Source organism: Rutidosis leptorrhynchoides, chromosome 4 (genome assembly GCF_046630445.1).
Source record: "Rutidosis leptorrhynchoides isolate AG116_Rl617_1_P2 chromosome 4, CSIRO_AGI_Rlap_v1, whole genome shotgun sequence".
NCBI lineage: Eukaryota > Viridiplantae > Streptophyta > Magnoliopsida > Asterales > Asteraceae > Rutidosis > Rutidosis leptorrhynchoides.
Window position 1 is genome coordinate 227353606 of NC_092336.1, and position 17007 is coordinate 227370612.

A 17007-nucleotide genomic window follows, 5' to 3' on the forward strand; every position below is an offset into this window, starting at 1 on the left:
CGAACGGTGATTGGTACTTACTCGATAGACGTGTTTGGGTTTTTCGGATACGAGGGTTCTCCTTGGTTTGCAAGCCTCGTATAGGTGTTCTCGGATTACCCGGTGAACATTTTGATTGTGCGGTTCTCGAGGAGTGACAGACGCGGGATTGGATTGAGGATCGGGTTTATATGTTTATTACAGGTTTTTCGACTGGTGGTTGGTTCTTGTTTGTATTTTCATTTCAAAATTACAATTGTATTCACCCTCTTTCAATTTGGTCGTCTTGGTAGTTTAAGACACATAGAGCGAGCATCAATGTTGTAATCTCACTACAGATCTGCAGGTCTGCAATGTTGTACTACCGGTTCTTTGAACCTTATATATATATATATATATATATATATATATATATATATATATATATATATATATATATATATATATATATATATATATATATATCAATTTTTTTGCCGAAAAAAAAAAAAACTCTAGAAGTATTATGAGTAGTAGTTAAAAAATTATTCTCATTTAATTTTTTACCAGTCAAACACACAACTTAAAGGACTATTCTTGTATTACCATAAAATTGAAAGCTAAATCTATATCGGTCTACTTATATTCCACCACGACGCAAGGCATCTTCTCTGTTTTCCTAAAATAAATAAATATAAATTTTGCAGAAGACACGCTTTGGACTCTGATTTGAAGAAACCCTACCTCCTCCATTCACTTCCATTTTCACTTAATCTATTTAACGATTTCTTCAAATCACTGATTCAATTCGCTGCAATATGGATGAAGAATACGACGTCGTTGTTCTCGGTACGGGTCTCAAAGAATGCATTCTCAGTGGTCTTCTCTCCGTTGATGGTCTGAAGGTATAATTCTCAATTTTTATAACTTATATCGCGCGTCATCACTAATTTTTTTTACTGATCTCCAATTACAGAATTTGTGATTATCTAGTACTTATTAGTTTATTTATTGTTTTAGTTATGAACATGTTATTATAATTAGATCTGTGATGATCGATAGATGCACGATATATATTAATTATATATAGATATAAATTGAGAAAATGTTAACGGAAATCATCTTGTTTGCATCTGCGTAACCTAGTTTGAGTCATAGTTACTGTAATTGCTTCCTGTATATGTGTATATATATATATATATATATATATATATATATATATATATATATATATATATATATATATATATATATATATATATATATATTATGTTATTTATTTCAAATTGAAAATAATATATTAGTAAGATTGGAATGATCTTATGATACGAGAATTACTGCATTTTATGATAAAATGTGTTGTTATTTCGAATTAGTAATTATAATATACATTAGCACTCGATTCTTACTGATTTATGGTTACTGAATACATATTCAGTAACCATAAATCAAGCATTATAATATACATTAGCACTCGATTCTTAATGTATATTATGATCAAGCACTTGTTAGTTGATATGCTGTTTTAGTTACGAATATGTTATAAATAGATTTGTAATTTGTAATGGTCAATACATTTGTAATTTTTTTGATAAGATCCAGAAAAATGTTACTAAAAAAGTTTTTTCACTATGTGACTAAATTCAACTTTTAATTGTAATTGGTTTCTGTGTTTTCTGTATGTCGGAAAGATTTAATAATAATCAGGTGGATTATGATATCAAAATCCCTGCATTAGATGATGAAGCATTTGCAAATTTTTAAATTAATACTAGTAGTTTGATTGGATAATGATAAAATTTTATTTGTTTATATGGATTGATGTTGATACTACAGTTAACAGAAACTGAAATTAGTTAAATCTGAATCAAATTAGATCTGTACATTTGATTGTCTATGTAGGGTGTTGATATAATGAGATATAGTCAGTGTGTTCATTTTTGTAATAAGAAACCATTTATAAGATTAGGTTGTTATGGATTTTTGAGTTTTGGAAGGTTTAAATTAAATTAGATCAATGGTTATTCAATTTCATTTACTAGTCATTTGAACGATACAAAAAAAAACAATTTACATCCTATTAGATCATTTTGTGATCAAACTGTCGAGATTAATACCAAAAAATGTGTCGTGTTGGCGATCGATCACTGGATCTAAAGGATCAACACCTCAGAAAAAAGAAGAAGAAAAGAATGCCAAAACTGTTTGTTCACGCTACGGTTGTACAAAAAACATAACTTAAGTTTCTTTATGTAAAACACTATATTCTAATTGTTTTATTTATTGTTTTATTGCAGAACCTCACCATCAAGGTTGATACCAAAAGTCGCTGGGAATCGACGGCACAAGTAAAAAGTGGCTTTTAACGTATGGTTTCTATGAGCTGTTTTTATGTTCATGCTATAAATAAATAAATATACATTGTTTTTGCTAACATGAATAACTTGTCTGTATTTGTATGTGTATTCAAAGGGGTAAGAAAATTTTGAAGGGAAGCCGATGTGACGATAAATATTTCAGGTTATATTGATCCAAACAAATTTCTAAAAAGTCTGCACGAAGCAAGAAAGAAGAATAAAAAGGCTGTAGAGTTAGTCCATTGACAGTACGGTGAAGATTCAACAAACTTGTTTGAAACTGAAGAGCCTTACCTGAGGAAGAGTACTTCCAACAATAATGGGGTAGGTGGAATTACGTATATCCTGGTTATGGTTATGGAGGAGGGTATAATGGGTATCCAGGTTATCAACCCAACTATCCCTTCCGTGATCCCCTCTAATCTTCTGGTTCTGAACAACACATTGAAGATTAGCACTTTCCAAAAGCACTTTCGAAAGGATTAGCATCTCTAAGAAAAGACTCTATAAGTGATACGTGTTGCGGTTTGCTGTTTTCTATGTTCTAGTTTTCTCTATGTAGTTGATTTCTCATGTTAATTAGTATCTATGATCTTTTTTTATGTTCATGCTATAGATAAATAAATATTTATATTGTTTTGCGAACATGAATAACTTGTCTGTATTTGTATGTGATCTATGTGTATTCAAAGGGGTAAGAAGTTTTAAAATGGAAGCAGATGAGACGATAAATATTTCAGTTATATTGTACAAGACGAGTTTTTAGGTTTGGAGAAATTCGTCTAGTACAATATAACCTGAAATATTTATCGTTCCATCGGCTTCCATTTTAAAACTTCTTACCTCTTTGAATACACATACATCACAAATACAGACAAGTTATTTATGTTAGCAAAAACAATATATGTATTGCTTTTCAAAAAAAAAAAACAATATATGTATTTATTTATAGCATGAACAGAAAAACGGATCATAGAAACCATACGTTGATTTACTTATGTTAATTAGCATTTAATTACAATTAATGGAGTCTAATCTTGGGTTATATTACTAGTTATGGATGAATGGATCTATATAATGTACAATTATTTGTTTCTATGCATAATTTATTATTTGGGGTTAAATATTTACTTTAATGTTAGTAGATTATTAGCGGTTTTGTTTTCTTGTTAGATTGTCACTTGAAGAATATACCTTAACCTTAGATGATAGATACTCTTTAGACAAGAAGAATGTAAGTTGACGCGCGTAGTTTTTCGGATGGATTTGTGAAATATGTTGAAAAAATGGTGTATTTATTTTGGGGATTTGTTATGGGTTGCAGTTGATTGTGCATAAATTGGGTGGGGTAGTTGGGGTTGGAGAGATACAAGAGTATGGAAGGATGATGATTGAAGTTGTTAAGGACTTTGGTGTTTTGTTTTTGGGGAAAAAAGTAGGTGATAAGCAGGTGGTATGGATGAGTCATGGTGATGAAGTGGTTAAGTTACCGAATGGTTTCGAAGTGGTGGCGAGAAGCCAACAGGGTGGGATTGTTGTTATTGCGAATCCGGGTAAGCGGTTTTACGGGTTGCAATATCATCCTGAGCTATATATTTATTATTATGCATGTTATACTGATACTGATGTTTGACAATTTTTTTGTGTTGTCTCAGAATAATCTAATTATATTTTGCCATATTGATAAAAAATAACATCAGATATTGCCAAAAATTGATGAGGTTATATTTTTGGCTGATTGGGTGAATTTGGATGATTTGAGTTGCAAAGCAATTAACTTTTTTTATTTTATTATCTTAAATTCTATTAAAATTTTAAACTTATGATGTAAGCATTAGGCTAATCCACCCTTGATTTTACTTAAACCTTACATATGTAACAATCATACAGGAGACCATGACATCAGCCTACACTAACGATTTTTACACTTAAACAGTTAATAAAAGCAAAATTAGTGCTAAATAAATAAATTAGTTCCCTATTTAATAGGCAGAGCCTATTGTGTATTAAAACCATGCCATAGTCTTATTTTCAGGCGTAAGTGTCAATATTATCCTATCAAGAAAAAAAATCAAATGGATGGTATGAACAATTGTAATGTTTTTTTCCCGATTAATTTGTATTGAAACAACAATCTTAATCAATTTTGTATGTTATTTAATCACTTATACTTGCTTTCACTTTTAATATATTTTCTTACTTTATTTTATTTATGCACTTGGATTTTCATTCAAATGCTAATGCTTTTTTTTTTGTGTATCTAATTGTCAGCATACTCTAAACAATAGGACTTTGATATTTACATTCGCTTAAAAGCTAAAACATATCATTTAACTGTATTGTTTACGCATACTCGTGGTTTCACGAGTCATTTTGCTAGTTATTGTGTGTAATAATGTTTGGTTATAAGCTTCATGATTTGCTTGAAAACGTTATATTATATAATTGCACGATTAAGTACTGTCATGATTCTTTTTTTTTTTTTTTTTTTTTTTTTTTTTAAATGTCAACTTTTCTGGACTTTTTGTTTGTCCATCTCTTAATCTAAAGTATGGGTCAAAAATGTGAAATTGATGTGATCTTTCAGAAAGTTAATTTTTCATATTATATGATGAAGATTACAAGTGTTTGTTTATCATCAACTTATGTGTCAAAAACTCTCCATGATACATCATCAATGTTAGAGAATGATCTAGATGCAGAGACAGAAGCTAGATGATATTAGGATGCATACTTAACACTTTACATGCTAATGATAAGGAATCATTACAAGTTGAGCATCACTTCTAAGTTCCTCTTTTGTCTTCCTTATAAACTCATCAAATTTCTAGTTTAATCCTTCTGTTTGACCTTCGCCATTATCATTTATAACTTTCATATTTTTCCTCGTCTACATCCAGCTTGATTTCCAACTGATCAACTTCAACTAACTCGTCCTCATATCGGGTTTGCAAGGCCTCATGGATGGTCTTAATATACACTTGTTCCTTCAAATCAAATCTTGATTGAGAAATTAAGGAACCCGATGTCTTGACCAACACCACTAATATCCCATTGAAGATGAGAAACACGTAAGTCTTGTCAATGCCATGTGTAAACAGTGACTTAATAGGGAAAGCAAGATTTACAATGTATGACGAGAATGGGTAGTAATAGTGGTCATAGTAGTAGTAATAGGTAAACATGAATGAAAATATGGAAACTGATAACATGAATTGTTGGGTAACACCCTTTCTGGCTAGAAGCCTAGAAGTGTACTTATGATTCTTCTCTTCTGATTTTGCTCCATGCTTGAATTATTTCCCGTTCTTCGCCACAGAAACACACACATGAACACCTACTCAGGTATGTGCGTTGACGATGAAATAAGAAGTGAAGCAACCAGCTAATGCTTACAGAGTAGTAATATGTTATCTTAATGTATCACTAGCAATTCCCAAGCAAGAATCAAACATACATAAACTAAAGTAACATTCTTAATCGAATAAATATTAAATATTATTCGGTAGGAAAAGGTTGGGTTAAGAAGTAATGAGAATATGGGATGAGCATTTGTGGGCTCGCAACTATCATAGTTCTCTAATAAGATTCTTCTCACCCACCATTGTGTTGGGGGCATCTCTACTTTTTCTTCAAACCAAAATTTAAAGAAATTATTCAGTGAGTGAATGCTTTATGAGTTCTAAGCATTTTAATAACAATCTCAAGTTTGAACCGTTCTCAGAACTGTCAAATTGTTTTCATTTGAGCCAACTTAATAAAAGATACCCACTTGACCCATTCTACCGTTTGAGTAAACACAATTAATTACAACAGCTATCACTGAGTTTAATGTGTGTCATAATGAAAAACATAGTCATTGGTATTGCCATACAACAAAAGCTTAATGTAAAACTTCAATTATCTGCACCATACTAGACTTCAATTTGGAGTGGACTTTCAGCCAACAAACCTTCAAAAATCACAACAAGATCAATCAAAGTAGCTTTATATTGGTGTTTATACATGCAGAATAAAAAGATGCTTTTTTCAGACCAATTTTTTTGTTATTAGGTTGCGTTAATGAAGAAAAATTATTACGCAGTAAAAATTTGTTCAACTTATTAGAATGATGAAAATGAAATCTTTTTAATTTTAGGGTGCTTGTTCTTTACGAACTATCTTTTTATGAAATTGATTGAGTAAATCCTTGTAGATTTGTAAAAGATTGTAGATCAGTGACAAAAAAAGAAAGTGTATCAGCTTCTGATGTTTGCAGCGGAGTATACGAAATACTGTTAATTTTATTAGGAAATACGACGAAATATGATACAAGTTACACAAGTTTTATTTTATTTATTTAGAAATGGGATATACCTAAACTCTGCTACAACACTATAGGCAGTGTACCTAATCGTAGAGTAGTATAGTTTTTAGTAAGTCCGGTTCATTCTACAGGGAGACGGCTTATTTTACACTATATTTGTACAAAATATATATATATATATATATATATTACAATTATTATTATTATAAAAGGGGGTTTTACCGTTTAATGACCGGTTTGTCGATTTTATATTTTAAGTCAAGCGTAAAGTAAATGACGATATTTAAATAACGATAAAATAAATAACAATAATTAAAATGACAATAAATAAAAGTACGAGGAAATATAAAATAAAATATATTATGCTTATTTAAACTTCCGTACTCATGATATTTGACGCTTTGATTTTAATTTATTACCCTAGGTTAATTGTCCTTTGTCCTGGATTTATTTGAAACATATCTGGTTTTTGCCCATAATAGTCCATCGGTCATAATTATAAAATGCTCGTCAAATTAACCTTATTCTCGAAGTCAACTATTCCAACTAATTAGGGATTCGAACTGTAACAAGGTTTTAATACTTTGTTAATAATTACACCAGGTTATCGACTGCGTGTAATCCAAGGTTTTAATACTTTGTTAACAATTACACCAATTACCCTTGTATGTAATCCACCCCTGTTTTAATGGGTCCGTTGACTATTAATCCATCCCCGTCTCCGGTCAAATGAACAATTATTAGTATTTATGAATATCCCGCTCACCGTACCCGATTGAGCGTATGTGGCTATTTATAAATACGTCAAATTGTAAATCTCTATATTAATTAAATATAAAGTCTATTGCCTTTCAAAAAAAAAAAAAAAAAAAAAAAAAAATAAATTAAATATAAAGTCGATTAATAACCCATAGTCCCATTTCCACAAGTGTCAGTCTATTGTCCAAACCCTAATTATGGTCCAAAGTCCAATAACCCCGTCTTAATATTTAGTTCAACATCATGATTACTTCGGCTCAAATAAGCATAATAATAACTTAAATACGAGACATTAATTTAAAAAGGAAGAACATAGCTTACAGTGGTTATTTATCGCGTAGTGTTACACGGACAGAACTCTGACTTTAAAACCCGTAAATAACCGTTACATTACTTAATCTAAACTAATATAAAACTAAACTAATTTATATTATATATATATATATATATATATATATATATATATATATATATATATATATATATATATATATATATATATATATATATATATATATATATATATATATATATATATATATATATATATATATATATATATATATATATATATATATATATTATATCAGAGAGAGAGATTGATAAAAAAGGGGTAAAGAAATCGTCCGAATGCTCGAGCTTTTATAGGCCAATTGTGTCCAGGGCTGCTCCGCGATCGTGGAGGTTTTACCCTATGCAGCTCCGCGATCGTGGAGGTTCAGAATCCAGCTCACCAATTGATTTAAACGTGGGCTGCTGAGTTTATTTTAATATATAATATAATATATAAAATTTTATATAATTTTATATATATATTATATTATATTCTTGTGCATAGTTGACTTGTAATTTTAGGTCCATTGTCTCGTACGTTGATACTCGGTTTATGTCTCGGTTCCGAATTCTCGAACATCTTTTCGTATGATTTAATATCTTGTACTTTGCGTTTTGCAACTTGTACTCTTGTCAATATTTAGACGTTATTCATCGATAAATTATACCACTTGGAGTGTAACTTGTACGTTTGAGCATTTTGGACGTTTGCGTCTTCAAATCTTCATTTTTATCTTCCGTCTTCGCACTTATTTAATATAAATGATTACAACTTAAAAATAGAACAATTACAACTAAAAACTTTACATATTGGAAGGATATTGCGACTAAATATATGACCATTTGGAGCACTATCAGCTTCCAAAATAGAAACTTAGTCACAATAGTAAGTTTACCGAAGAAAAATTTAACACACACAAACATATTTGCATACGATTCAATTTTTTTGTGATAAAAAAACCATCGAGATTAATACTACGGAGTAAAAAAAATGTCGTGTTGGCAATCGGTTACCAGTTCTAAAGGATCAATTCCTCAGAGAGAGGAACGCCAATACCCTACGGTTGTACAAAACACCTAACGTAAGTCCATCTACGTGGAAAACTATCTTCTTTCTAATTGTTTTATTTATTGTCTTATTGCATAACTTCACCATCAAGGTTGATACAAAACATTCATGGCATATTTTGACGGTTCGAAAACTAATAAAGAGTTTTCATAGTATGGTTTCTATGATCCTTTTTTTTTTTGTTCATGCTATAAATATATTGTTTTTCATAACATGGGTAACTCGTCTGTATTTGTATTTGTATGTGTATTCAAAAGGGTGCGAAATTTCTGAATGGAAGAGGATGAGAAGATAAATATTTCAAGTTACATATATCCAAACCAATTTCTAAATTGTATGGTGGCTCTTGAACAAAAGAAGAAAACAAAAGCTTTTGAGTTAATCCATTGGCGGTATGGTGAAAGTTCAACAAAGTTGTTTGAAAAGCCAGAGTATGGGTATCCAGTTTATGGTTATGGAGGGTGTTAGTTGAATGTTGGTTAATGAACTAAACGAAAAACTTAAGTATGATTAACCAAAGAATATGTTTTGATGATGACATATACATATGCATAAGTGATGACCGACATCTTAACATAAAACACGCAAGGTCACTAATCCATACTTTATCTTGCAAATGACCAAGTCAAACATAGCTTAAAGAATGAAATTAAAAAATCAGCTAAATACACGGTCAAGGTACGGTCGACCGCACAGTCAACCGTAGAACCCCAAACTGAATTGCAACGCAGTTTTGTAAAAACAAGTTGCACGGTCGACACCACGGTTAACCGCAGTGCGATCGCAGTTTTCTCTGTTACCAATTTTGACCAAATAAAGTTTGACTAGTTCCCGACATCTATAATTCATGAAACCTTTTTCAACATACTTAGAATAGATGCCTTCTCCATACTCAATTGAGTTTTGGTCATAAAAACACTAATTGTGGTTAATTACGCTAATGACATCTTAATGACAAATTAACCAAGATTAGGCTTAACACATAAGTGTTAAATAATAACTTGTGATCTTAAATCTTATCCAGACATCCTTAGTATGATCATCAAGTACCAACACACTTAAGCCAATGTCACTAGAACAATAATTGATATAGAAAATGACTTAGTGATTAATTAAGGCTAAATGAGGAACAATGCTCTCAAGTGTAACTAGTAAAGACTTGTAAACCTAAAATACACTTAGAAACATTTAGGATGGTCACTAAGTCCCAACTAGAGATTGCTCTTACCTTGTGCATGTGTTGGACATTAATGTGTATTTACACATTAATCATGCAATATGTTATATTGCAAGTAAGCTTGCTAAAAGCTTAAATTGCAAGTTATGCAAATATCTATATGATTGATCTTATAGTACCTATCTCTTGCTATGTGTGAGTATTACTTGCTACTTGCTAATATGTTTAATACTCATAAATTTATCAACTTGATTAACATGTTTGCTATGTGCTTACTAGTTAGGATTCAAGTAACTAGTCTACTCCAACAAATTAAGTATAAATTGGTGCACAATGAAATTATAGTCAATTGCCTATTTGGTCTAAGTAACTAAGTGTGATTGCTTATTCAAGAATGACTTAACTTTGATGTCTCTACATACTTCATGATTATCTTATAAAGACGTCATTCAATTAATCTCTACCTAAACCCAAATGGAACATGATTTGTGATTAATTGAAACTAGGAAGTTAATGACATTTTGACTAGTCTTTAGAATTGAACCAAAGGAATTAATGTGACTAACTAAGTCTTGACCAAACTGAGATTTCCCAAAATATCAATCAAGACACTTCTTCAAGAATGTTGGGTTTACCACTAATGGAGTGTTATGTCACTTTCATGCAATAAGACCAAATCTCACACACTTAATGCATATAATACTTGTATAGGATGTTTGGTTTCTTTTGTAACATCCCGTATTTTTCCGTTTACCTTCCGTTTAATTATTTTAAAGTCCGTTATATAATTATAACATCTTCCGTTAATACGTGTTCTTAAAATATTTCGTTTAGGTAATTCACGCACTCGTTTCAAACTCGAGGGACCAAACGTGCCAAGGAGCCAAACTAGATGACTAGGTCAACTAGTCAAACTCCTCTCCCCCATTCATTCATCCTTCACCCTTTCCACTACTTACACCTTTTTGCTCTCAAACCCTCAAACTAGAAATCATCATCTAAATCCGATCTAGCAATCGTTCTTCAAAACAAATTGCACATTTGGAATCCTTGAAACTTCCTCTTCGAATCCATACCGATTTCATATCTTTGGGGTAACTTTCTAAAAACACTAGATTCTTTGTTCTTGATGTTTTTAACTTATAAAAGTGTTAATTAGTGTCCATGGCTCAAGTCTAACATGAATATGTGATTTATATGCTCGATCTTGTTATTTTAAGTAACTAGTATGAACTTAAATTTTGGTGTGTTTGATCTTGTATTTTGGTTGCTTAAATGTTGTTAGATGTTAAAAATGCATGTATTAAATGTGTTACTAGCATCACTAGCTTCATTTTGATGTGTAGGTTGATTAGGAAAACATCACTAACATGATTATTGAATTTATGATTTTGAGTTAGGGTTTGATAGAAGTAAAATGAACTTTTGATGCACCAAATGCTTTGAAATGTTGTTGTTAAGTGTTTAGTTGCAATGTGTGTTTAATTACCTTCGAAACGGCATATCACATATGTAAATTGGATCACCGAATCATGAAACGCATTTAATGAACTTGAATGTAATAAATGATGAGCATTTAATGCGATTTTGGTTGTTGTAAATGATGGATTGATTGATGAAATGTGCTTAGTTGTTTTACTCGTCAAAATACCTTTCCAACGATATAGGATACATGTTATAAGTGTTTTCGGATCACATGTTGTGTTTGATTAGAGTTTGGTTCGTGCACTTATGAATTTTAGCAAGCAGAACCTGTATACCAGTTTGGATGTCGTCCAAACCTTTGGACGCCGTCCAGTGCTTCATTGCTGGATGCCGTCCAGAACTTTTGGACGCCATTCAAATGAACTGCCAGGGACTGATCTACTTGGTCATTTTTCATTTAATTCCAACTATGCTACGCACCTCCGATTAACATGTAACTTGTTCTAACATGCTCATATATGATTATAAAACTCAAAAAAATTGTCCAAGACCCGACCCGAACATGTTGTGAAATGTCCCGTTCATATTGATTATAAACGTTCCATATTAATTGATTTCGTTGCGAGGTTTTGACCTCTATATGAGAAGTTTTTCAAAGACTGTATTCATTTTTAAAACAACCATAACCTTTATTTTATCAATAAAGGTTTTAAAAACATTACGTAGATTATCAAATAATGATAATCTAAAATATACTGTTTACACACGACCATTACATAATGGTTTACAATAGAAATATATTACATAGACATATGTTTCTTGAATGCAGTTTTTACACAATATCATACAAACATGGACTCCAAATCTTGTCCTTATTTTAGTATGCAACAGCGGAAGCTCTTAATATTCACATGAGAATAAACATGCTTTAAACGTCAACAAAAATGTTGGTGAGTTATAGGTTAAACCTATATATATCAAATCATAACAATAGACCACAAGATTTCATATTTCAATACACATCCCATACATAGAGATAAAAATCATTCATATGGTGAATACCTGGTAACCGACATTAACAAGATGCATATATAAGAATATCCCCATCATTCCGGGACACCCTTCGGATATGATATAAATTTCGAAGTACTAAAGCATCCGGTACTTTGGATGAGGTTTGTTAGGCCCAATAGATCTATCTTTAGGATTCGCGTCAATTAGGGTGTCTGTTCCCTAATTCTTAGATTATCAGACTTCATAAAAAGGGGCATATTCGATTTCGATAATTCAACCATAGAATGTAGTTTCACGTACTTGTGTCTATTTTGTAAATCATTTATAAAACCTGCATGTATTCTCATCCCAAAAATATTAGATTTTAAATGTGGGACTATAACTCACTTTCACAAATATTTCCTTCCTCGGAAATAAGACTTGGCCACGGATCGATTCACGAACGTATACAAATATGTACATATATATCAAAGTATGATCAAGATATAATTACAACCATTTTTATTATGTTTTAAAGATTTGAGTGTATTAAGTCAGCTGTCCTCGTTAGTAACCTACAACTAGTTGTCCACAGTTAGATGTACAGAAATAAATCGATATATATTATCTTGAATCAATCCACGACCCAGTGTATACACGTCTCAGGCTAGATCACAACTCAAAGTATATATATTTTTGGAATCAACCTCAACCATGTATAGCTAACTCCAACATTACTGCATATAGAGTGTCTATGGTTGTTCCAAATAATATATATACATGGGTCGATATGATATGTCAAAACATTTGCATATGTGTCTATGGTATCCAAAGATTATATAATATATTAGAATACATGTATAATACAATATAAGTTAGCTAGGATATGATTTGTATAGATTTGTTAAACTTTTTCCGTAGCTAAAAAGATCAAAAATATCCAATCTTGTTTTACCCATAACTTCTTCATTTTAAATCCGCTTTGAGTGAATCAAATTGCTATAGTTTCATATTGAACTCTAATTTAAGAATCCAAACAGAAAAATTATAGGTTTATAGTCGGAAATTTAAGTTACATGTCAATTACTAAAGAGGTAGTCATTTCCGTCGAAAGAACGACATCTTGATGACCATTTTGAAAAACATACTTTCACTTTGAGTTTAACCAAGATTTTTGGATATAGTTTCATGTTCATATGAAAAATCATTTTCCCAGAAGAACAACTTTTAAATCAAAGTTTATCATAGTTTTTGATTATCCAAACCAAAACAGCCCCCGGTTTCACTACGACGGCGTATATCCGATGTTATGGTGTTCATCATGTTTCCAGGTTTTAAATCATTAAGTTAGAATATCATATAGATATAGAACATGTGTTTAGTTGATTTTAAAAGTCAAGTTAGAAGGATTAACTTTTATTTACGAACAAGTTTAGAATTAACTAAACTATGTTCTAGTGATTACAAGTTTAAACCTTCGAATAAGATAGCTTTATATGTATGAATCAAATGATGTTATGAACATCATTACTACCTAAAGTTTTCTGGATAAAACTACTAGAAATGAGAAAAATGGATCTAGCTTCAAAGGATCCTTGAATGGCTTGAAAGTTCTTGAAGCAGAATCATGACATGAAAACAGTTCAAGTAAGATATTCACTCGAAATAAGATTGTTATAGTTGTAGAAATTGAATTAAAGTTTGAATATGAATATTACCTTGAATTATAAAGATAACCTACTATAAATAACAAAGGTTCCTTGATCTTAGATGATTACTTGAAATGGATTAGAAAGCTTGGAAGTAGACTTGCAAACTTGGAAGTATTCTTGATTTTTATGAAACTATACTTATGGATTTTATGAAGAACACTTAGAACTTGAAGATGGAACTTGAGAGAGATCAATTAGATGAAGAAAATTGAAAAATGAAAGTGTTTGTAGGTGTTTTTGGTCGTTGGTATATGGATTAGATATAAAGGATATGTAATTTTGTTTTCATGAAAATAAGTCATGAATGATTACTAATATTTTTGTAATTTTATGAGATATTTCATGCTAGTTGCCAAATGATGGTTCCCACATGTGTTAAGTGACTCACATGGGCTTCTAATATCTGATCATTGGAGTGTATATACCAATAGTACGTACATCTAAAAGCTGTGTATTGTACGAGTACGAATACGGGTGCATACGAGTAGAATTGTTGATGAAACTGAATGAGAATGTAATTGTAAGCATTTTTGTTAAGTAGAAGTACTTTGATATGTGTCTTTAAGTCTTTCAAAAGTGTAAGAATACATATCAAAACACAACATGTATATACATTCTAATGGAGTCGTTAAGTCTTCTTTAGTCATTACATGTAAGTGTTGTTTTGAAACCTTTAAGTTAACGATCTCAATTAATGTTGTTAACCCAATATTTATTATATCGAATGAGATTTTAAATTATTATATTATCATGATATTATGATGTATGAATATCTTTTAATATGATATATACATTAAAATATCGTTACAACGATAATCGTTACATATAAGTCTCGTTTCGTAATTCTTGAGTTAGTAGTCTTGTTTTTACATATGTAGTTCATTGTTAACACACTTAATGATATATTTAAATATCATTTTATCATGTTAAATATAGTGTATCAATATCTTAATATGATACATATGTATTTAGTAGACGTTATCATAACGATAATCGTTATATATATCATTTCGAGTTTCTTAACTTAGTAATTTCATTTCTTATGTATATCACACATTGTTAATATATTTAGTGAGATACTTACTCATCATAATCTTATGTCAACCATATATATATATATATATATCTATATATACCACAACATGTAGTTTTAACAATTTTGTAACGTTCGTGAATCGCCGGTCAACTTGGGTGATCAATTGTCTATATGAAACTTATTTCATTTAATCAAGTCTTAACAAGTTTGATTGCTTAACACATTGGAAACATTTAGTCATGTAAATATCAATCTCAATTAATATATATAAACATGTAAAAGTTCGGGTCACTACAGTACCTACCCGTTAAATAAATTTCGTCCCGAAATTTTAAGCTGTTGAAGGTGTTGACGAATCTTCTGGAAATAGATGCGGATATTTCTTCTTCATCTGATCTTCACGCTCCCAGGTGAACTCGGGTCCTCTACGAGCATTCCATCGAACCTTAACAATCGGTATCTTGTTTTGCTTAAGTCTCTTAACCTCACGATCCATTATTTCGACGGGTTCTTCAATGAATTGAAGTTTTTCATTGATTTGGATTTCGTCCAACGGAATAGTGAGATCTTCTTTAGCAAAACATTTCTTCAAATTCGAGACATGGAAAATGTTATGTACAGTCGCGAGTTGTTGAGGTAGCTCCAGTTGGTAAGTTACTGGTCCGACACGATCTATAATCTTGAATGGTCCAATGTACCTTGGATTTAGTTTCCCCCGTTTACCAAATCGAACAACGCCTTTCCAAGGTGAAACCTTAAGCATGACCATTTCTCCAATTTCAAACTCTATATATTTTCTTTTACTGTCCGCGTAGCTCTTTTGTCGACTCTGGGTGGTTTTCAATCGTTGTTGAATTTGGATGATTTTCTCGGTAGTTTCTTGTATTATCTACGGACCCGTAATCTGTCTATCCCTCACTTCATTCCAACAAATCAGAGACCTGTACTTTCTACCATAAAGTGCCTCAAATGGCGCCATCTCAATACTAGAATGATAACTGTTGTTGTAGGAAAATTCTGCTAATGGTAGGTGTCGATCCCAACTGTTTTCGAAATCAATAACACATGCTCGTACCATGTCTTCAAGCATTTGTATCGTCCTTTCGCTCTGCCCATCAGTTTGTGGATGATAGGTAGTACTCATGTCCAGATGAGTCCCCAATGCTTATTGCAACGTCTGCCAGAACCTTGAAACAAATCTACCATCCCTATCAGAGATTATAGAGACGGGTATTCCATGTCTGGAGACAACCTCCTTCAAATACAATCGCACCAACTTCTCCATTTTGTCATCTTCTCTCATTGGCAGGAAGTGTGCTGACTTGGTGAGACGATTAACTATTACCCAAATAGTATCATAACCACTTGCAGTCCTTAGCAATTTAGTAATGAAATTGATGTCGAACGAGGTGTATATAAAATAGTTATTATTTTACTAGGAAAAACTATTAAATACGATACAATTTTACACAAGATATTTATTTATTTATAGAATGGATATACTTAAACCTTGCTACAACACTTATAGGCAGTGTACCTAATCGTACAGTAGTGTAGTTTTTAGTAAGTCCGGTTCGTTCCACAGGGAAATCTTTAAACAAAGCTCAACGCTATATTAGTTTATTTTTATAAAAATACAAATATATATATAGGTAATATTATTATTATAAAGGGGGGTTTTTACCGTTTAATGACCGGTTTGTCGATTTTAAAACTTTAGTCGCAGTTAAAACCTAATGTAAAATATAAAATAAATACAAGACTTTAAATTAAAGCGTAAAGTAAATAACGATAATGAAATTGCGAATAATAAAAAATGCGATAAAATTAAATTGCGATAATTAAAAGTGCGATTAAATAAAATAACAATAAATAAAAGTGC

At 31.1% G+C, this 17007-nt stretch overlaps 1 long non-coding RNA gene across 1 annotated transcript; it reads left to right on the forward strand.

Moving 5' to 3' along the window:
• The first annotated feature begins 601 nt into the window (after positions 1–601).
• On the forward strand, positions 602–3225 carry LOC139843740 (uncharacterized). The gene is made up of 3 exons (XR_011757697.1): positions 602–863; positions 2256–2325; positions 2431–3225. It is a non-coding gene; the product is annotated as an uncharacterized lncRNA (long non-coding RNA).
• The last annotated feature ends 13782 nt before the right edge of the window (positions 3226–17007 follow it).